The 16914-nt window shown below is 38.7% G+C and overlaps 1 protein-coding gene across 1 annotated transcript in view; it reads left to right on the top strand.

Moving 5' to 3' along the window:
• The first annotated feature begins 10212 nt into the window (after positions 1 to 10212).
• The window catches only part of PIK3C2G (phosphatidylinositol-4-phosphate 3-kinase catalytic subunit type 2 gamma), a 288301-nt gene continuing 281599 nt past the window's right edge, over positions 10213 to 16914 (top strand). The window contains exon 1 of the mRNA XM_063323201.1: positions 10213 to 10252. The gene's annotated coding sequence lies outside the window, so the exon portion shown is untranslated. The remainder of the gene's footprint in view (positions 10253 to 16914) is intronic.

The raw sequence follows: 16914 nt of genomic DNA, 5'->3' as shown, positions 1-16914 counted from the left end.
ACAGGAGAACAGAGGTTAACACCTAAGAAGCAGTGTGCTCAAGATGCACTCCTCAAGTTGGCTTTTTCTCCTTCCTTATTTTTCTTACTCTTTGATCATTCATGGCAATGTTGGCTTATTATAGTCCTGCCACTCATTCCTGCCCCTGTGGCCAGCACAGCTCTTTGTGCAGGTGTGTTGTGAAACTGACCAGGGAAGCGACCACGTTGTTTCAATTCAACAAGATCTATGATATAGCCATAGTGGAGACTTCCCAGTAAGGGAAGTCGAGTCTGTTTCAGACACTCTTGGAGCCAAGCAAGTGCAAGTGAAATCAGAAGGTGAGAGACTTCACTGTATGTGAGGCTTAAGCACCACTATTAAGGGCGTGGCACCTCGTTCAAAATCAAATGCTGGGATGTAAATTTGGCATTTAATTGTCCAAACTCTTATTTTATACCCTTGGCAAAGTGAAAAAGCAAAGTGAAAAACAGAATCCAGCTCTCCTGTTCCCATTACTGGAACTGAACTACATGAACACTCCTCTCACCTAGACAGCAGATTAGGGTTTTGCCTATGTTAAAGAATATAATGCCTGGAATTTTTACTTCTTTTAGTAGTATCAAAAAGTTTCATAAGAAAACTGAGACAGTTTGTTGTGTATATTCTGTATGCATATTCCTTAAAGCATTAGAGAAATTAAGTTTTAACTGAAGATTAAACAATGTGGACATCTGTATTTCTCCATCATTTCCCAGAACTAAACAGAATTGAGAAAACTTACGATAGATGGAATTCTGGAATATTGAATCTAAATTAGTTAATTTTAATCTTATTCATAAACTTTTCTATCATTTTTCTGTTATTACTGCTGCATTTGTGTTTTGGAAGTGTACATACAGAGATATTTTTTATTTTTTTCATACATGGAGGGCAAATCTCAAATCTCTTTTACATGAACACTCACGCAGAACTCAACTGCAAAAGTTGCTCCCTCACCTAAACAATGCCAATTTGGACATTTCGTGTTGCAATGCACGCTTTTGTTGATCAGCTTATTGAAATGCTTTGAATAACAGTAAGCTTGCGGGAAAGTACTGTCTGTCAGAAGAAATGTTACAAAGTAAATTTACATTCTTTATGAATTATTTGCCTAGATTTGGCCTTTTATATAAAAGCTTGTGGTTGTGGTTGAACAGTGTGGCAGATGCGTTAATAATGCCTCTTTAAATTGCCTCAGCCCCTTGCTTTCTTTCAGTGTGGCTGTCCTTATCTGCAACTTGTACAATTGTCTGTTTCAGTTCCTTCCAGCACCAAATCTGTGCTGACCATCCCTCTGTACTGGAACGGTTTAATGGTTTTGATTTCATTACCCACGGGTGTAAATGTCTGTGCAAGGGTAGAGGTGCATAGAAAACAATTCATCTCTCCAGTGAGCAGAAGCTTATGTGTTGTTTTCAGGTCTGGTGGTCAAAAATCAGTCAACTTTCTTTACACATGTAAAGCTCTGCTATGAAAATAGTAGGCTTCTGATAGGTATGATGGGAAGAAAATATTAACCAGATAAATGACTTTTGCAGTGAACGTGAAGTTTTCAGAAGTCTGCAGATCCCTGGTCAGATGAGGTTGCTTTGCATTTTGTTCCCACTTCTGTGGACGAGGATTTCTGTGGCTTGATGCCAGACCTCTGGGAGTCAAAACTGCTTGTGGAGAAAATGAAAATCAGAAAAACATTTAGTTTCCTTTTTAGCTTTTTTTCATGCAGCTTAGCTGCTGGAAACAAGGTGAATGTGAGTATATGACTATCGGTACTCTGTGGACAACCATAGTGCTTCGATCCAAAAAGCCCAATTAGAAACCACTGACTGAAGCAGGTGCCAGCTGTTTGCTCTGTAAGGCACAGTAATTCCAAAGCTTGGTGAGGTTCCTGCAAAATTAGTCAGGTTTTGGCATATGGAGTAATGTTTTCCAGATAAGATTGTCTTTTAAAGCCCACTTTCCACCAAACCTTCATGAAGAGCACTGTAAATGTTACATCTGCTACTCTTAACTTCTTCCATAGCATGTGAACTGGGCAACTAGAGGTCTAAAGCCACAAGAAAACTAACCCAACTAGAAGAGCAGGATTTTCAGCTAAATGTGATGTTTTCATCATCTATAAACTTGGATACACGCCTCAGTAGGATACTCAAAGGTATTTACTCATGACAGAAAGAAGACATGATCCAGCATAATCCCACTTTTTGTTCTCTATGCACGGTGTAGTGGAAAAGATGAAAACTGCTGTTTTCCCCTCAAAAATTGTGACCTGCTCTTGGAGGCAAGTTGTTCTATTCAGTGATTGAAATATTATCTTGCTAGCTGTGAGAAAATGTTTGTTTTTTTTTTATCAGAAATTACAAATTTGATCTAAGATAAAGTACCTTTAGCGCTCAAGAAAAGTCACATTGGACGTAGAAAACAAAACTTCGTAGCTTCTCGCACATTTCCCACAGACTCTGAAAGTGCACATCCCCCGTGGTATCATGAAGGATTCTGCAGTCTCATGATATGTCTCCTAGCTGATAACCCTTAGGAGTACGGACAGTATGACAAGGGTTAGTTCTGTTATGGCTGCCATTACCTTACAGCCAGCCACAGCAGTGCACGCAGGTTGTCAAACCCTTATAGGACTCTGCTCCCAAGCAAAGTTTGGACACTACATAGTCCAGTGAGAATAGTTTATGGTCGGTGTTGTGGGAATGAAATCTGAGGCATCTAGACCTAAACTTTTATAGTATGTATCATCTATTGTTGATGTAAATACATGGTTTTGCTTCATAGCATGGAAAGTATGCTCAGAATCTTTAAAAAAAATGGGTTATGTGCTTCTTGGGTAAGTGGTGTACTTTGGGTTGTGGAAGTCCTACACTAACGTTACGTTACTGCAAGATAAACTGTCAAGCTGATTTTCAGTTTCTTACTTTAAGTGATTAGTACGTAAACCATGTATTAAATTAACATCTGTTCTACACAAACTTTGGGACACAGATTATCATTTGAATGTATAACTGTGAACAGACAAGCACATGATAAAGGCCTCTACATTTCACCATAATGCTAATATTAAAGCATAAAAATAGTCTCATCATATGTCTTGGACTGACATATGGAAGCTTTAAAAAAATCCTCCTTGAATTATTAAGGTGTTAATGACAAGAGGCAGGGGATTTTAAATAGTATATATCTTCCTTATGTATAATTATTGTAAATTCTAATTTTAGACAGAATTCTGCTCTGCTTGAGTCTCCTATTAGAGACTTTTCCCAGAAAACAGAGATCTCTCTACGTAGTTAAACTTTCAACTTCATTCAAGTTCATCAAAATCTGAGTTGCAAGGCTAAATGCTTGCAGAGGGTGCTTATACTCAAATCCTAATATAAAGATTACACTTTTTTATTTTTAGTGCCTAGGGCAGTGATATCTCAAATTATGCAGTTCTATTTGTAACAAAAATACAAACCACATCTTTAACTATGGTCTGCACTAGAAGTTAATTTCTGTAATTTACATTAACAAATTAAACACAGTATACAGAGGAAGTTATTAATAATCTCAGAAGAAATCTGTTTTCATAATGGAATTGGCTGGAAAGCAACATTGCTTGTTGAAATAATTCAAAGTGTTAAAGATTTTTCTCCCCTTTCAGCACGGGACAAAAAATAGTTACTTTCCAGATATGCTTTGCAAGAGTTTTAAAATAAGACAGGGAGTATCACCCTAGAGTAATTAAATAATCTTGTCATTGAGAAATATTTGTTTAAGATTTGAAAAACTCAAGCTCAAGTCCCTGTCCTGAATCAGAACAAGGACTTAAAATTCTATCTCCTACGTCCCAGGTGATTGCAATGCTCTTAGGGGATAAAAATAGTTTTTATTGTCTGTCACTGATCTATTTATACAAGAAGTCTACTAAAAAAAAAAAAAGCTATAGTAAAAATACTTTAAGGAGGCCTCAAATTCCAGGCAAGAATAACCTTTGTGACCAGGTTATTTGGTGCATTGATTTATTTTTTTCCTTACTTAAATTTCTATCTTTGATTTAAGAAGAATTTTGACCAAAGAGAATTGTTCTTTTTAAACCATTTCTGGTTCTTCATGCTCTGATTGAGATTCTAAAATAGTTGCCATTGGTTGCACTTACAGACTAAAGTAAAAGAGAAGCTTCCAAGTTTTGTTGTTTGTATGGAGGAACCGTGAAGCAATATTCAATGGTGGAAATATTTCATTCAAATTCTCATTCACAGTCAAAATTATAGAAAATCTATCTTGGTTTTCCTAATGACTCTGGACCTAAGGGTTAGAAGGCTTATTAAAAAAACCTCAGGGTAATCACTGTTGATTTTCAAAGGACAATTCTACTAATAGACATTGGAGTGTTCTGGCTAGAATGACATATGAGATCAGCATCATGTACCTCCATGATTTCTATTGTTCTGCCTGTTTGGATGTTCACGTGTTAAATAAAAAAAAATAAATTAGTGAGCTGTCAAAAAATCACAGAAAAATATGTAGTGAAAAAGTACTTAATATCATCTCCCTCAATTGGAAAAAAAAAAAAAAGTCATGAACTTGCAACCTAGGAGCAATTAAGAATTGACTACTTTCAGGAAAGAAAGGAAAAAAGGTAGTCACTACTACTTTTTTTTTTTTTTTTAATTCCTTAGGAAAATATGTTATTTTGTGATGTGAAGAGGATTTATTGTATTAGAAAAGCAATCCAACCTGTATTTATATTACTTTTCCCACAAGCTAGAAACAAGTATCCTATATACAAAAATTGCAGAAACTGCAACTGATCCATTTCCCCCAAAATATATGAAAGAAATAGGGCTCTGGAAACAGATGATACGAGCACAGCATTGGATTACAAGTTTTCACAGGCAATGAAGTAGGAAAAACAGACCATAATGAACTCTGAAATTGATTGTAGAGCCAGTCACTACTAAAGCTTAGGGTTGCAAATGACACCTAACCTATTTCTACTGTGATGGCAAATGCTTTTTTAGTGGTCATTGATGTTTGTTCAGTCTTCAGGGTGATGAAAGTCCTACTGAGAGTTCTCAAATAAGTTACAGGGAGATAAACTAGTGTTTGAATTTACAGCATTTTAATCATTCTGCAATAAAATGCTGGCATGTATGGTCTTATCTCAAGTAAACGTGTGAGATACGTTGATCTGTAATGGAAGTAAGGTCTTTCTGCATGGTACTTAGGATGTTAGTGTTGAGCTATAATGTCTATAATGCCCCTCTGTTTGGGGCCCTTCAAGTTTAATGTCAGCTCTTTCAATAATCAGGAGAGGCTTGAGGTTGCTTCGATCATTTTAGAGATGAAGAAAGACTCCAGTTGAGCATGTTCCTTGTCACCTGCAATTCTCCCAACTCTCAAAATCACATCTCCTGCATTTTTTGATTGTAGATATGTTCTGCAAAATCTGTGTGTTTGAACAGTACATATGAGGCAGAGGATGGATTATTTGTATAATATTTGTCTGTGAGTTATATGGCACCTTTTACTAGTATCTTTTAGATGAGGTTTTATTGGATCACAACATAAGTAAGCAATTACTAAACTCCTAGTTTCTGCTACATTAGTACTGTAAAGTTCAGAGCGCTTTCAAGCTGAAGTTGTGTTATGTCCAATATGTATTAGAGGAATAAAGTAAAAAAATTAAATATTCAACATCTATTCATAACTTCTTATTCTACAGGAGATGTTTAGTCTCCAAATACAATGTGCTAAATGTATCAGAATCTAAACATTGCAGGAAACTACAGAGCTGTTTCTGGCTCTGTGTTTGCTGTGGTTTTGATTCAGGAAGACACTCAAGAGAAGATTCAATGTTCATCTTAAGATGATAGAAGATAGTTTGCATCCAACTCTCCCCCGATTCCTTCCTGTGGACTCTTGTGACTTCTGTAGCATTAAATCTTACGGATTTATGGCCCCTTGATTGAATGGATCAGCTTACTGATCTATATAACAATAAATTTAAAAAAATGATACTGCATTTGGTTTTATCTTGGATCAATTAACTGACTTGACTCAATACTGGATCACAAACAGTGGTATAGAGAAGGATGTGGGGAGCGTGTAGCCATGAGCAAGATGAAGAGCATGCCTGCTACTTTCAGAAGTAGCCTGCAGTTGAAACAGCTTGAGCAGCATTGGGCAAATATTAGCTAAACAAGTCCATGGGACCAACTGGTCTGAATCCCAGGATGCTGAGGCAGCTCTCTATCTTCTTTGAAAGGTCATGGAGATTGGCATGTCTTTGATGCCTGGAAAAGGGTAAATCTTGCACCCATCTTCGAGAAAAACACAGAAAGGACAATCTAAGGAACTGCAGGTCAGTCAACCTCACTTTGGTTCTTGGGAAAATCTTGGAGAGAGTCCACTTGGAAGTTGCTTCTGGGTTCAGGAAAGAGAGGAAGGCAATGGGGAACAGTCAGCATGGATATCAAAGGTATACCATGACTTACCACAAGTAATTCACATCTGATCAGCCTGACTGCCTTCTATTATAAAATGCCTAGATATGTGAATAAGGGGAGAGTAGTTGATGTCATTGCCTCAACTATAGCAAGGTCTTCAATGCTGTCTCCCATGGCATTCTTCCATCCATACTGGGACATGATGGTCTGGATGGGTGGGCAACCAGATGGGTAAAAATCCAAAAGATGGTGGGGCTGAGAAGGTAGTGGTTAATAATTATGATCTGCCTGGATGCCAGTAACAAACGGAGTCCCACAGAGGGTTGAGTTGAGACCTGTCCATGACCTGGAGGAGGTTACAGCTTGCACTTTTGTATAATTTTCAGATGACACTAAATTGGATGTACCAGTTGATACACTCGAGTGCAAAGCTACCACTAAGGGGGACCCAGACAGGCTGGAGGAGCAGGCTGATAAGAACCTCATGAAATTCAGCAGGGCCGAAGGCAGAGTGCTGCCCCGGGGAGGACGATCCCCAGCAGCCACACAGGCCAGGGCCTGCCTGCCTGGGGAGCAGCTCTGCCAAAAGTCCCCGGCGCCTGGGGTTGGCAGCTGGGCACCAGCCAGCGCTGCCCCAGCAGCAGAGATGGCCAGCGGCCTCCCAGGCCATACCAATGGGGACACAGCCAGTAGATCACAGGAAGGGAGGGATCATCCCCTCTGCTCAGCACGTGTTGGACCATGCCTAGAAAACTGCATTTGTTTTTGCACCCCTCTCCTCATGCAAGAATGGTGACTAACTGGAACAAGTTCAGCAGAAGACCACCAAGATGGCAAGGGGCCTGGAGCACTTACCCTATGAGGAGAGGGACCTAAGAGCCAGCCAGCAGCTCTGAGTAGCTTATCAAGAAGTTGAAGCCAGGCTCTTCACAGTGGTGCATGGTGGGAGAACAAGAAGCAACAGACTCGAAAAAGGAGAGTTTCAGATTGGATATAAGGAAAATCTTTCCTGCCATGAGGACAGTCAGGCAGTGTAATGGATTGTCCATCCTCATAGACAAGATGATGAAGTATAGACTTGATAAATGGCCTGTGAGGTGAACTGAAAACTGGCTGAACTTTTGGGCTCAAAGTGTCACAAAGCCCAGCAGAAGTCCAGTCACTAGTGGTGTGCCCCAGTGGTAAATAATTAAGTCAATATTGTTTAATATCTTCATTAACAACCTGGATGATGGGACAGTGTATTGCTGTATCCTCAGCAAGTTTGCAGATGGTACAAAACTGGGACAAGTAGTTGATACACAACACAGTTGTGCTGCTATTCAGAGGGGCCTGGACAGGCTGGAGAAATGGGCCAGCAGGAATCTTATGAATCATAGAATCATAGAAGTTCAACAAAGGGACAAGCCAAGTCCTGCATCTGCAGCAAAACATACCCGTGCACCAGTACAGACTGGCAGATGGCCAGCTGCAAAGCCACTTTACAGGAAAGGTGCTGGGGTCCTGGTGGACAACAAGTTGAACATGAACCAGCAACATGTCCAACAGCATCCTGGGTTGCATTAGGAAGAGATCTTATCATCACCGGATGGGAGGGTGTAAAAAAGATGGAACCAGACTATTGTCAGCGGCATACAGTGATGGGAAAAAAGGCAATGGTCACAAACTGAAGTACAGGAAATTCAATTTAAACATAAGAAAAAACTTTTTTACTATGCGAGTGATTGAATTCTGGATCAGGTTGCCCAAAAAGGTTGTGGAGTCTCCATCCTTCGAGTCCCAAGTAACCTGCTCTAGCTGACATCGCTTTGTGCAGGGGAGTTGGACTGGACAATCTCCAAATGTTCCTTCCAACTATTCCTAGGATTTCCTGGGAACTATCAGTTTCTTCAGCTATTCTATAGTTCTAATGGATTTGTGTTTCAAAAAAGTATTTTGATAGATTAAAGGTGACAGATGCAAATGAAGTGCTCTGTTACTTATGGTACATGATCTCAGGTGACCTCGTTGGTTTTAAATTTGAGACTGCTTTAGAAATTTATTTTTTCAGTGTAATGCTATGTCAGTGTATAGGACTGTAACATGTAATAAGAGAACTTCCTGCCCTTTAGATCTAAACTGCAAAAAAAAAAAATGTAATGAATTGGACCACAGGATGGCTAGTTTCATCTCTTTTTTCATGGAATATCATGATACCTGAAATTCTAAAACTGCAAGACTGTCCAAAGAGAAATGTTAATATTTGCATTAGTAGCAATGTCCAGTTTTGTAGAAACATTTTTTTTTACGGTAAACTTAGTTGAATGTCCTTTTTAGTTCATTCCCATTGCAATTATGATTGAGACACAAAAATCATCTTTAAAAGACCTTGGCAGTTCTTTAAGGTACTGTTATTGCAAGATGCAATTCACATGAAAAGGTTCTGAGCATTCCAAAACCTATCAGCCAGAATACTCAAGTCATAATGTAGCTATGTGATTTTGCTTACACTCTCTAATAGGCTTGTGTGCCTTTAAAATAGTCCCAGAAAATTTGCAAGTAGAGTATAATTAGAGTTATTTTTTAGTGTATTGTAGTGTGTCATTCTAGCTGGAACGCTCCAGAGGCTCTCAGTAGAATTGCCCTCGGAAAACTAGCAGTTAATACCCCGAGTATTTTTTTTAATAAGCCTTCTGACACTAAAGCCTCCAATTTGGTTTAAATTTTTATGGTCTGTTTTCTTAATTAAATGCATCACATTTTCATTTAATGCTACTTAATGTTTTACTAAATATAGTTTCATGAGAATAAGATGCTTATAGTCTAAGATAAAGGTTCAGACATACAGGTCTACTGCAGATAAAAATGGTAACGAGTAGCTATTTTGGTTATGTTTTTTATATAGATAAAAACTCAGATTCTGAGGTGATTTTTATGATCCAAATTACTATTAATAATTATATTGTTTATGTACCTTTTGAATTTTTCTCTGTTTGGGCAATGGAAATTGTTACAGTTTAGTATGGCCAGCTTTACTTTCAAGTTCTCACTAGGGGTTTTGTTTTGCTTGGTGCGGTAGAGAATGCAAGCATTTCTGGGCTAGAGTTACTAATTTAGGCAATTACTGCCATTGGAATTAAAACAAAAGCCATGGAATATTTTTCTTGGCCTGAAATTTAGTAGGAGCTGGTCTGACTCAAAACTGACTTGATAGTGCCATGTTAAAAGTGTATCTTGTTGCTAAGATCTGAAAAGGACTTATTTTCATTAAAACTTACTGAGTTGTAATGTACTGAAAAACATTTTTCTTTTTTTTTTTATAGCATAGGAGATGTATCTTTCTGGCTTAGAAATGAAGAGTGGAAAACACAGCATGTTCACAGAAAGCTTTTGGGTTTGGGTTGTGGTTTTTGGGGTTTTTTTTGGTTTTTTTTCCTTGAGGGCAAGGTGTAAATTTATTACTGAACTGTTCTTTGGACTTTATTTGACTGTGAGAAGTTCTTGCACATAGACTCTCATGAGAAATTTATAAATTATTTTATTCTCGTGCATATACTGAGAATAATAGTAGTAAAAAAAACAATCAAAGGTAGCTGTAGGATTGTGGAATTCAGGAATAGAAACAAGCCCCAGGTATATACCACTACAGAACATATTGTAGAGATGCTAATGGGGCTTACGACTGTGAGGAAAAAATACCTCAGGATTTAACATCTGAATTTTGAATTGTTATAGATGCTTCGTGTGCCCACAGCTGTTGACTCTGCTGCTGAAAGAAGCAGGAGGGAAAAGAAGAATAGAAACACATTCATCAGCAGGTATCTGTATCATGTAAATACCCAGTTACAGCCAGTTTGTTTCATACTTAATTTGATGGGTTTTATAATTAGCTCAGGTTCTATATGAATCTTTAATTAGTGTAGAGAAAACTGTAACTGCTCAGAACCGTTGATATAGTGATGACAGCTCAGTGTGTGGGGTGGGAAGAATCTCTTTGTTTCTGATAGAGCTAGACAATTTGAAAAAGATGTACTAAAAGGCAGAAACCAAACAGACTGTCACTGAATGGATTTGCAAGAGCAGAGAAACCAAACAGGTGAAAAGACATCCATTTTAACACATTATGCTGGGCACAACTTTTTGTGGTAGAACGTTGCACTGAAGGTAATGAAATAAGAATTAATTACGGCTTTGCTTGTCTTTTTGTTCTCTTTCCCTTTTGAGGCCTGTTGGTGTCTAAGAATAGGAGAGTTTCAGTGGTCCTGTAACTTGATGATTTGCATTACAATGTTGCTGCTCAATTTAAAGGGCTCAAGTGTTTTCAATGTAACTGGGGGGCAGGGGGGAATAGTCTTGAGTTTGGCAAGCAAAGAGCATTGTGACTGTGTCAGCTAACTTCGAGGGTGGTGAGGAGCAGACTCACAGATGGCACGTCCTAATACGTTTGCAGTTGAGCGTTCATTTTAATTTGAGCATCCTGGTAAACCAACAATGATGTTGCCAGCAATTATCAAGTCAGGAGGAAAAACAAGACCACTCCCTTGCAATTTATTGCTTATTGTGCATCACAACTAGGAAAAGCGGATTTTCAGCCAAAAGGACCATGGAGCATCTAGGAAATTAATTAGGTTTAGAAATGGTTGATGCAACATTATCTGTGAGATAGAAAAAGTACAGCACTGTCTTTTCCATACACTTACTTCTGCAAGTTTCTTTATTTTCACAGAGTAACCTAAATAACTGATCTTTCCAGTTTTACATATCCAATTTTTTTTCTTAAAGGAAATACTGATAACTCATTTTGGTTCACATGGAAACAGCCAAGCTCCTTGCAGCCCATATATCATGACCTAAATGTGTCAGGAGTCGTAATACTACTACCTCACCTTTTAGAGGGCAGACAGAGTTGTGTTTTGTGATTACTTCACAAGAATGATATGAAAGGGGCTTTCACTGCTCCATTGCTGAACAGGAATGGCTGTGTTGGGAGTGTGACTCTGTTCCAGACTGGCCTCAGCAATGTCTTCTGCATCGCTCCTCCCACAGCCTTGGATTCTTATTGCCCAGAACCTGCAGGTCAGTATAGACCCATCACAGCTTCTAAAATGCAGCTTTAGTCTGGGGGCTCTGCTTGCCTGATAGATATGGTTAAGAATCAGAGATTTTGTGCCTTATTACAAAATTTATGTTCAGATTCCACCTGAGATAAGAGTAGGTTTTGCTTTCTATCATATCTTTGGCTTGGTTTATTAAAAAAACCCAAACAAACAAACAACAAACCAACAACCAAAACATAAACCTTACGTTTGGTGAACAGAAAACAAATGGATGTAGGTCTCTAGTGATCCAAGTTGGGTCAACAGGGATATTTTCTGCCTGTCTAAATCATACTGAGATTTTTATGATCATTTTGTGTGTCATAGGATGATCATTTATAGGATAAGTGCTATCAAGAGCCTCATCTTGTTCCTGTTGAAGTCAATGGGTGTTTTTGCTATTGCTTTTCAACAGTAGGAGGATTGATGACTGAAATTGAGCAGCTGCTGAAAGGTTAGTTTTAAAGTAGAATTGTGGTCAGAAAAGCAACGTGACCCTGTCAAGCTGACATGCTGGGAGCACTACATTTATTTTTTCTCAGTGACTTCCAGACCAAATCTGCTCAGTTTACAAGTCAAACATTTTTTATTGACTTCCAGAACTGCAAAGTCAGCCTCAGCCTGAAAAATCAAAACTGTTACTTCTGCTTCAGTCCACAGAAGATTCTGCATTTAGAACTTGTTGACATGTCCCCAGTGCATGGTTGAATTCAGCCTGCCTTTCTATGTCTGTCCTAGCTCTGGAGGGTGAAAGCTGCCATAGTATAAATTTATTTGTTAGGAGAGTACATAGATATGGCTTGCAGAGACAAGCAGATATACTGGGGAAGCAAGGGCCATATTTGTATCTTCCTTCTAGTTGCACTTACACTTTAATCCTTAACTTCTGCTATGATAACGCTTTATTGTTTTCCGATTGCTTTAGTCTGGGACTACAGAGTCTAAACTGTGTTTATTGTAAAATATATTTTACAAAAGTGCTTAAGTTTTATGACAAAAGTAATGATTTCGAGATCAGTTTAAGACTTCAGAAACTACACCTGAAAGAGGTGACTCCTCCCAGGTCATGCAATTCCTCATTTACTCTCACGGGTTCACCGAGTTACGCAGGGATATGAATTGGAGAACTAATTCAGTTTATTATTTAAAAGCTCTTAACATTATATAATCACAGGAGGGGCTCCAGCAGATGCTGGCCTGTCATATCTGTGCCTGAATCTGACCCTGACCTCAGAATCTTGATGCGACTCCTCAGGCAGCACATACATCATCTGATCTTAAACAGCTCATTTGATTAATACACTGTAGTTAAAATGTATGCTCAGTGCTAAAGTTAAAGCCAAAGCTCTTCCCTTCCATCACAAGTGCACCAAGGTCAACCACATTCATTTAAAGCTTCACAGTGATTAAGACAGTCCAAAGCAGAACGTCATCTTTCTAGTAAAGGGATAAACCATGACTATTGTTTAAGAGTTAAAGAAGTGAAGCAGCTTTCACTCCTGTGTTTTGCAATGCCCTTGGGCTGTTCTCTAAGTTCCTCTGGATCTTTATTTTGTGGGTTGTCACAAAGAATAGTAGTCATTCCAGTGCCTGAATACGTGTGCGCACGCTTGTTTATGATGAAGTGCATATGACAGATGCACATTTTTAAGACGTGCTAATTTCTACTGTGCTTTATACCACACATACTGTGTTGACTAATGCTTCGTGGAACCTAAGTTTGCTGTCTGAAACTATAGCTATTTTTAAGGGCAGCCAAGTATTAATGATTCTTCTGAAGTGTGAGCATATGCTAATTGAATTCCTTGGATGCTACAGAAACTTGTCAGATTTTTACTGTGGGAGACTTTTTTCATGCTTTCTCTAGGTTTGTTTGTGGTTTTGTTTTTTTTTTTTTAACTCCTCAAATTCACCACCAAAAGTATTGGTGAAGGCTTTCATCTCTAGAGGTTTTCCTTGCTTCTGTGGATTGCAAACTGTTTAGTGAGTTTGTTAATCTACTGCAGGTGAGACTTTTTTTTTTAAACGAGAGTGTGGCTAGATAGGGGAGGAGCTACCTGTTGATCTTGTTCTGTGTCCTTGGTCGCTGGTAAGCCTTTGAAGGGCAGGGGAAGATTGCTCCTCCCCAGAGAATGACTGAGCATGCACAGGTGGGAGAAGTTTGTGTGAGAGGCTGGGTGGTATGAAGAATGGGATAGAGGAAGTAAGAAGCCGGTAGAAGGCTGGAGTGTAAGAAGTAGAAGAGGAGCGGAGAGATTACCTGCAAGGGGGCTGAAAACATGTTTTGGAGGTGGTGGAAAGAAAGAAAGGCTTTCTTGAAGATCTGGAGACTTGTTCCAGCCAGTAGTAGCTGAATGAGAAAGAAAGACTGTTGGAAAAGTTCCAGCCTTCCAGAACACCACCCTCAGGGTGCAGGTTGGTTTCAAACCCCTTGGTTTAGTGTCTTACCTTGCAGGTGTGAATCTTTTCTTTTTGAGGCTTGGTGGGGTTTTTTTTTGTTTACTATTTTGGGTACCCTCACAAGCTAGTGTCAGAAATTGGAAGTGTTTAGTATCTGTTGCGTGCTCTAAAAGAAGTTAGGTGATTTCATCTTAACTTCTCAAGTTGGTATGGTAAGGTACAGTCACATGTTCACATGGTGGAATCCTGCTTTCCCTTTGTGTTGAGTCATGTAGTCTTTTCAGGAACAGTGATGTCTTTCCAGTTACATAAAAAAGCCTGGTTGCAAACATGTAGAAAAAACAGTCTGTGCATGCATACAGATCAATGAATCAAATCCATTGATCCACTGTGTTCTACACTATTGTTTTGCTGTGTGTGCAGAGCTCAGATCTGTAGTACAAACAGTGAAGTGTGTTTTCTGGAAGTAGCTATGGCTTTAAAAAAAAAAAGTAAAAACAAAACAAAGAAATAACCCAACAGAAACAACGAAATCCTTTAAAATCCCTTCCCCTCCCCTCCCTCATTTGGGAAAACAAACAAAGCCACTAGAGTGTATGGAAGTACTCAAGTTAATGACATATTAACCTCAGCTCTGTTTCCTATGCTCGTGCAATAATAGAACATCCAAGGGTTACTCTCTTTGGTAAAAGAATCCCTAAATCTTTCAGACAACAGCGAGCTTATGGTTTAGAGAGCCTCATAACGGAAAGTTTTTGTGCTTAAGCTTATTGACTCAGATTTTTCTACTTCTTCAAAGAAAGATAATGCATAGTTAGTTGTATGTAGGTGAAGATATTAATCTGGAGGTGTGTTGTACAAAATTTATATATGTCCTGTATACTGTTAACAGAAGTGGATGAGCTGTATGAAGCTGTTTTACATGATCGGAAAATTTTATGCATTAAGTTGTTCTGCAAAAGGCCATGTTTTAGCAGTTTGTAATGACTCATCCCGTTACATGTGCCATTAATCCAGTGATGTTTGCCAAGTTCTTACGAATAGGTACACTGAGGACAATATGGTCTCATGAGCTTCCTGCTGAAATTATTTGTTTATAAGCAGGAACACTACATAGGTAAAGCTGAAGTATCATTGTAGTTTAGGAGTGAAGACAGACATCCTCAAGTCTTCTTTACACCAGAGAATTAAACCTCAGAAGTCAGTGCTATTTTGCTTTTCCATGAACGTCATCTCTCTCTTTCTCATAATATGTATGTATAGAGCTTGGATTTGTGATTGTGGTGTTGCTGATATTAGACAGAAATGCAAATAGAATCATAGAATGGTTAGAGTTGGAAGGGACTTTAAAGATCATCTAGTTCCACCCCCCTGCCATGAGCAGTGACACCTCCCACTAGACCAGGCTGCTCAAAGCCCCATCCAGCCAGGCTTTGAACACTTCTGGGGATGGGGCATCTACAGCTTCTCTGGGCAGCCTGGTCAAGTGTTTACCACCCTCAGAGTAAATAATTTCTTCCTGATATCTAATCTAAATATATCTTCTTTCAGCTTAAAATCATTACCCCTGGTCCTATTGCTACGTTCCATGATAAAGAGTCCCTCTCCACCTTTCCTGTAGGTCTCCTTTAGGTACTGGAAAGCCACTATAAGGTCTCCCCAGAGCCTTCTTTTCTCCAAGCTGAACATCTGCAACTCTTTCAGCCTGTCTTCATAGGAGAGGTCCTCCAGCCCTCTGACCATCTTTGTGGCCCTCCTCTGGACTTACTCCAATAGGTCCATGTCCTCCTTATGTTGGGGGCTCCAGAGCTGGACACTTTCTAATTTGTACGTTGTAACACAAATATGCTTTTCCTATACACTAAATAAATGAGCTTACCCAATTTTTAGTTTACACCTAATTCAAGTCTTGGCTGTCTTCCAAACTCACGTGGCTACCATTCATATACTACAGTTTGAGAAAATGCGTGTGCAGGTAACTGTATGGAGTTATGTGGGGGATGAGAAACCAGGTGAGCAGGTTTGTATTACATTAGTGAAAATTGTAAAGTGAGTGCAAAAAATCAAATACTTAGGATTTAGGTCTGCTTGCATGTCACCTGATTCAGAAAACTATAAAGAATGTGTAGTTCTGCTGGGCTCCTTTTTAAGTTGTGAAAGATTACCTCTGCAAAACTGACGCTGTTTTATACAGGTGCCTAAACAATCAGGTAAAAGCTGAATTTTGCCATCCTAAGTAGAGGGGTGTTTGCTCTCTCCACATGTACCTCCTTTGGGTGTGATCTTTTGTAGTAATTCCTGCCAAAGCATTTAATACAATATGAATGAATATAAATATTTTAATGTCATGTATTATGGCTATTACGAGTACCTGTTGATGTCGCGTTTTCAATGAGTAATCTTGATGTATCAGGTGGCTGTTGGAATACTGACAGTTAAATTTCTCCAGTATTTTTTAAAGGAATGTTTTAATATGCTTTATTTAAGCTTTTCAATTTTCAGTGATTAAAAATGTGTCCAAATGTATCAGTTTAACTTTGTTATAATGCTGTAGACTTCAGATTTTTTTTCTTTTACAATAGCTTGCACATCTCATTTCCTTACTATAAAACTCCGTAAAGTGCAACTCGCCCAAAGTCAATGGTATTTTTCATCATCTTCTCCGTGGTGTTGAGTGGCCTCCGTTTCTGTGAAAATCAATTGGATTTGCAGCTGTTTAGTATCTGTTCTATGAGAGCTTTCATAACTGCAGGGTGTATAAAACCAGAAAGGGTCCTTTGGTTTGTATAGTCTAATTTATATATAGCTTATAAATCATGCTATAATACCCTCGATTTGACACTGTTTACCTGTCCCATTAGGTCCCATGACTTCTGTTAATCTTAGCTTTAGTCAAAGCTATTCATATCTTACAGAAAGGCTTTCTGCCTCAGCTTTGAGATGTCTGGAAATGGAGGTTGATTCAAGTAAATAAGTCTCCTTTA

Source organism: Chroicocephalus ridibundus, chromosome 1 (genome assembly GCF_963924245.1).
Source record: "Chroicocephalus ridibundus chromosome 1, bChrRid1.1, whole genome shotgun sequence".
NCBI classification, from domain to species: domain Eukaryota; kingdom Metazoa; phylum Chordata; class Aves; order Charadriiformes; family Laridae; genus Chroicocephalus; species Chroicocephalus ridibundus.
Note: the sequence above shows the minus strand (reverse complement) of the source record. Positions and strands in the feature narration are given on the sequence as shown.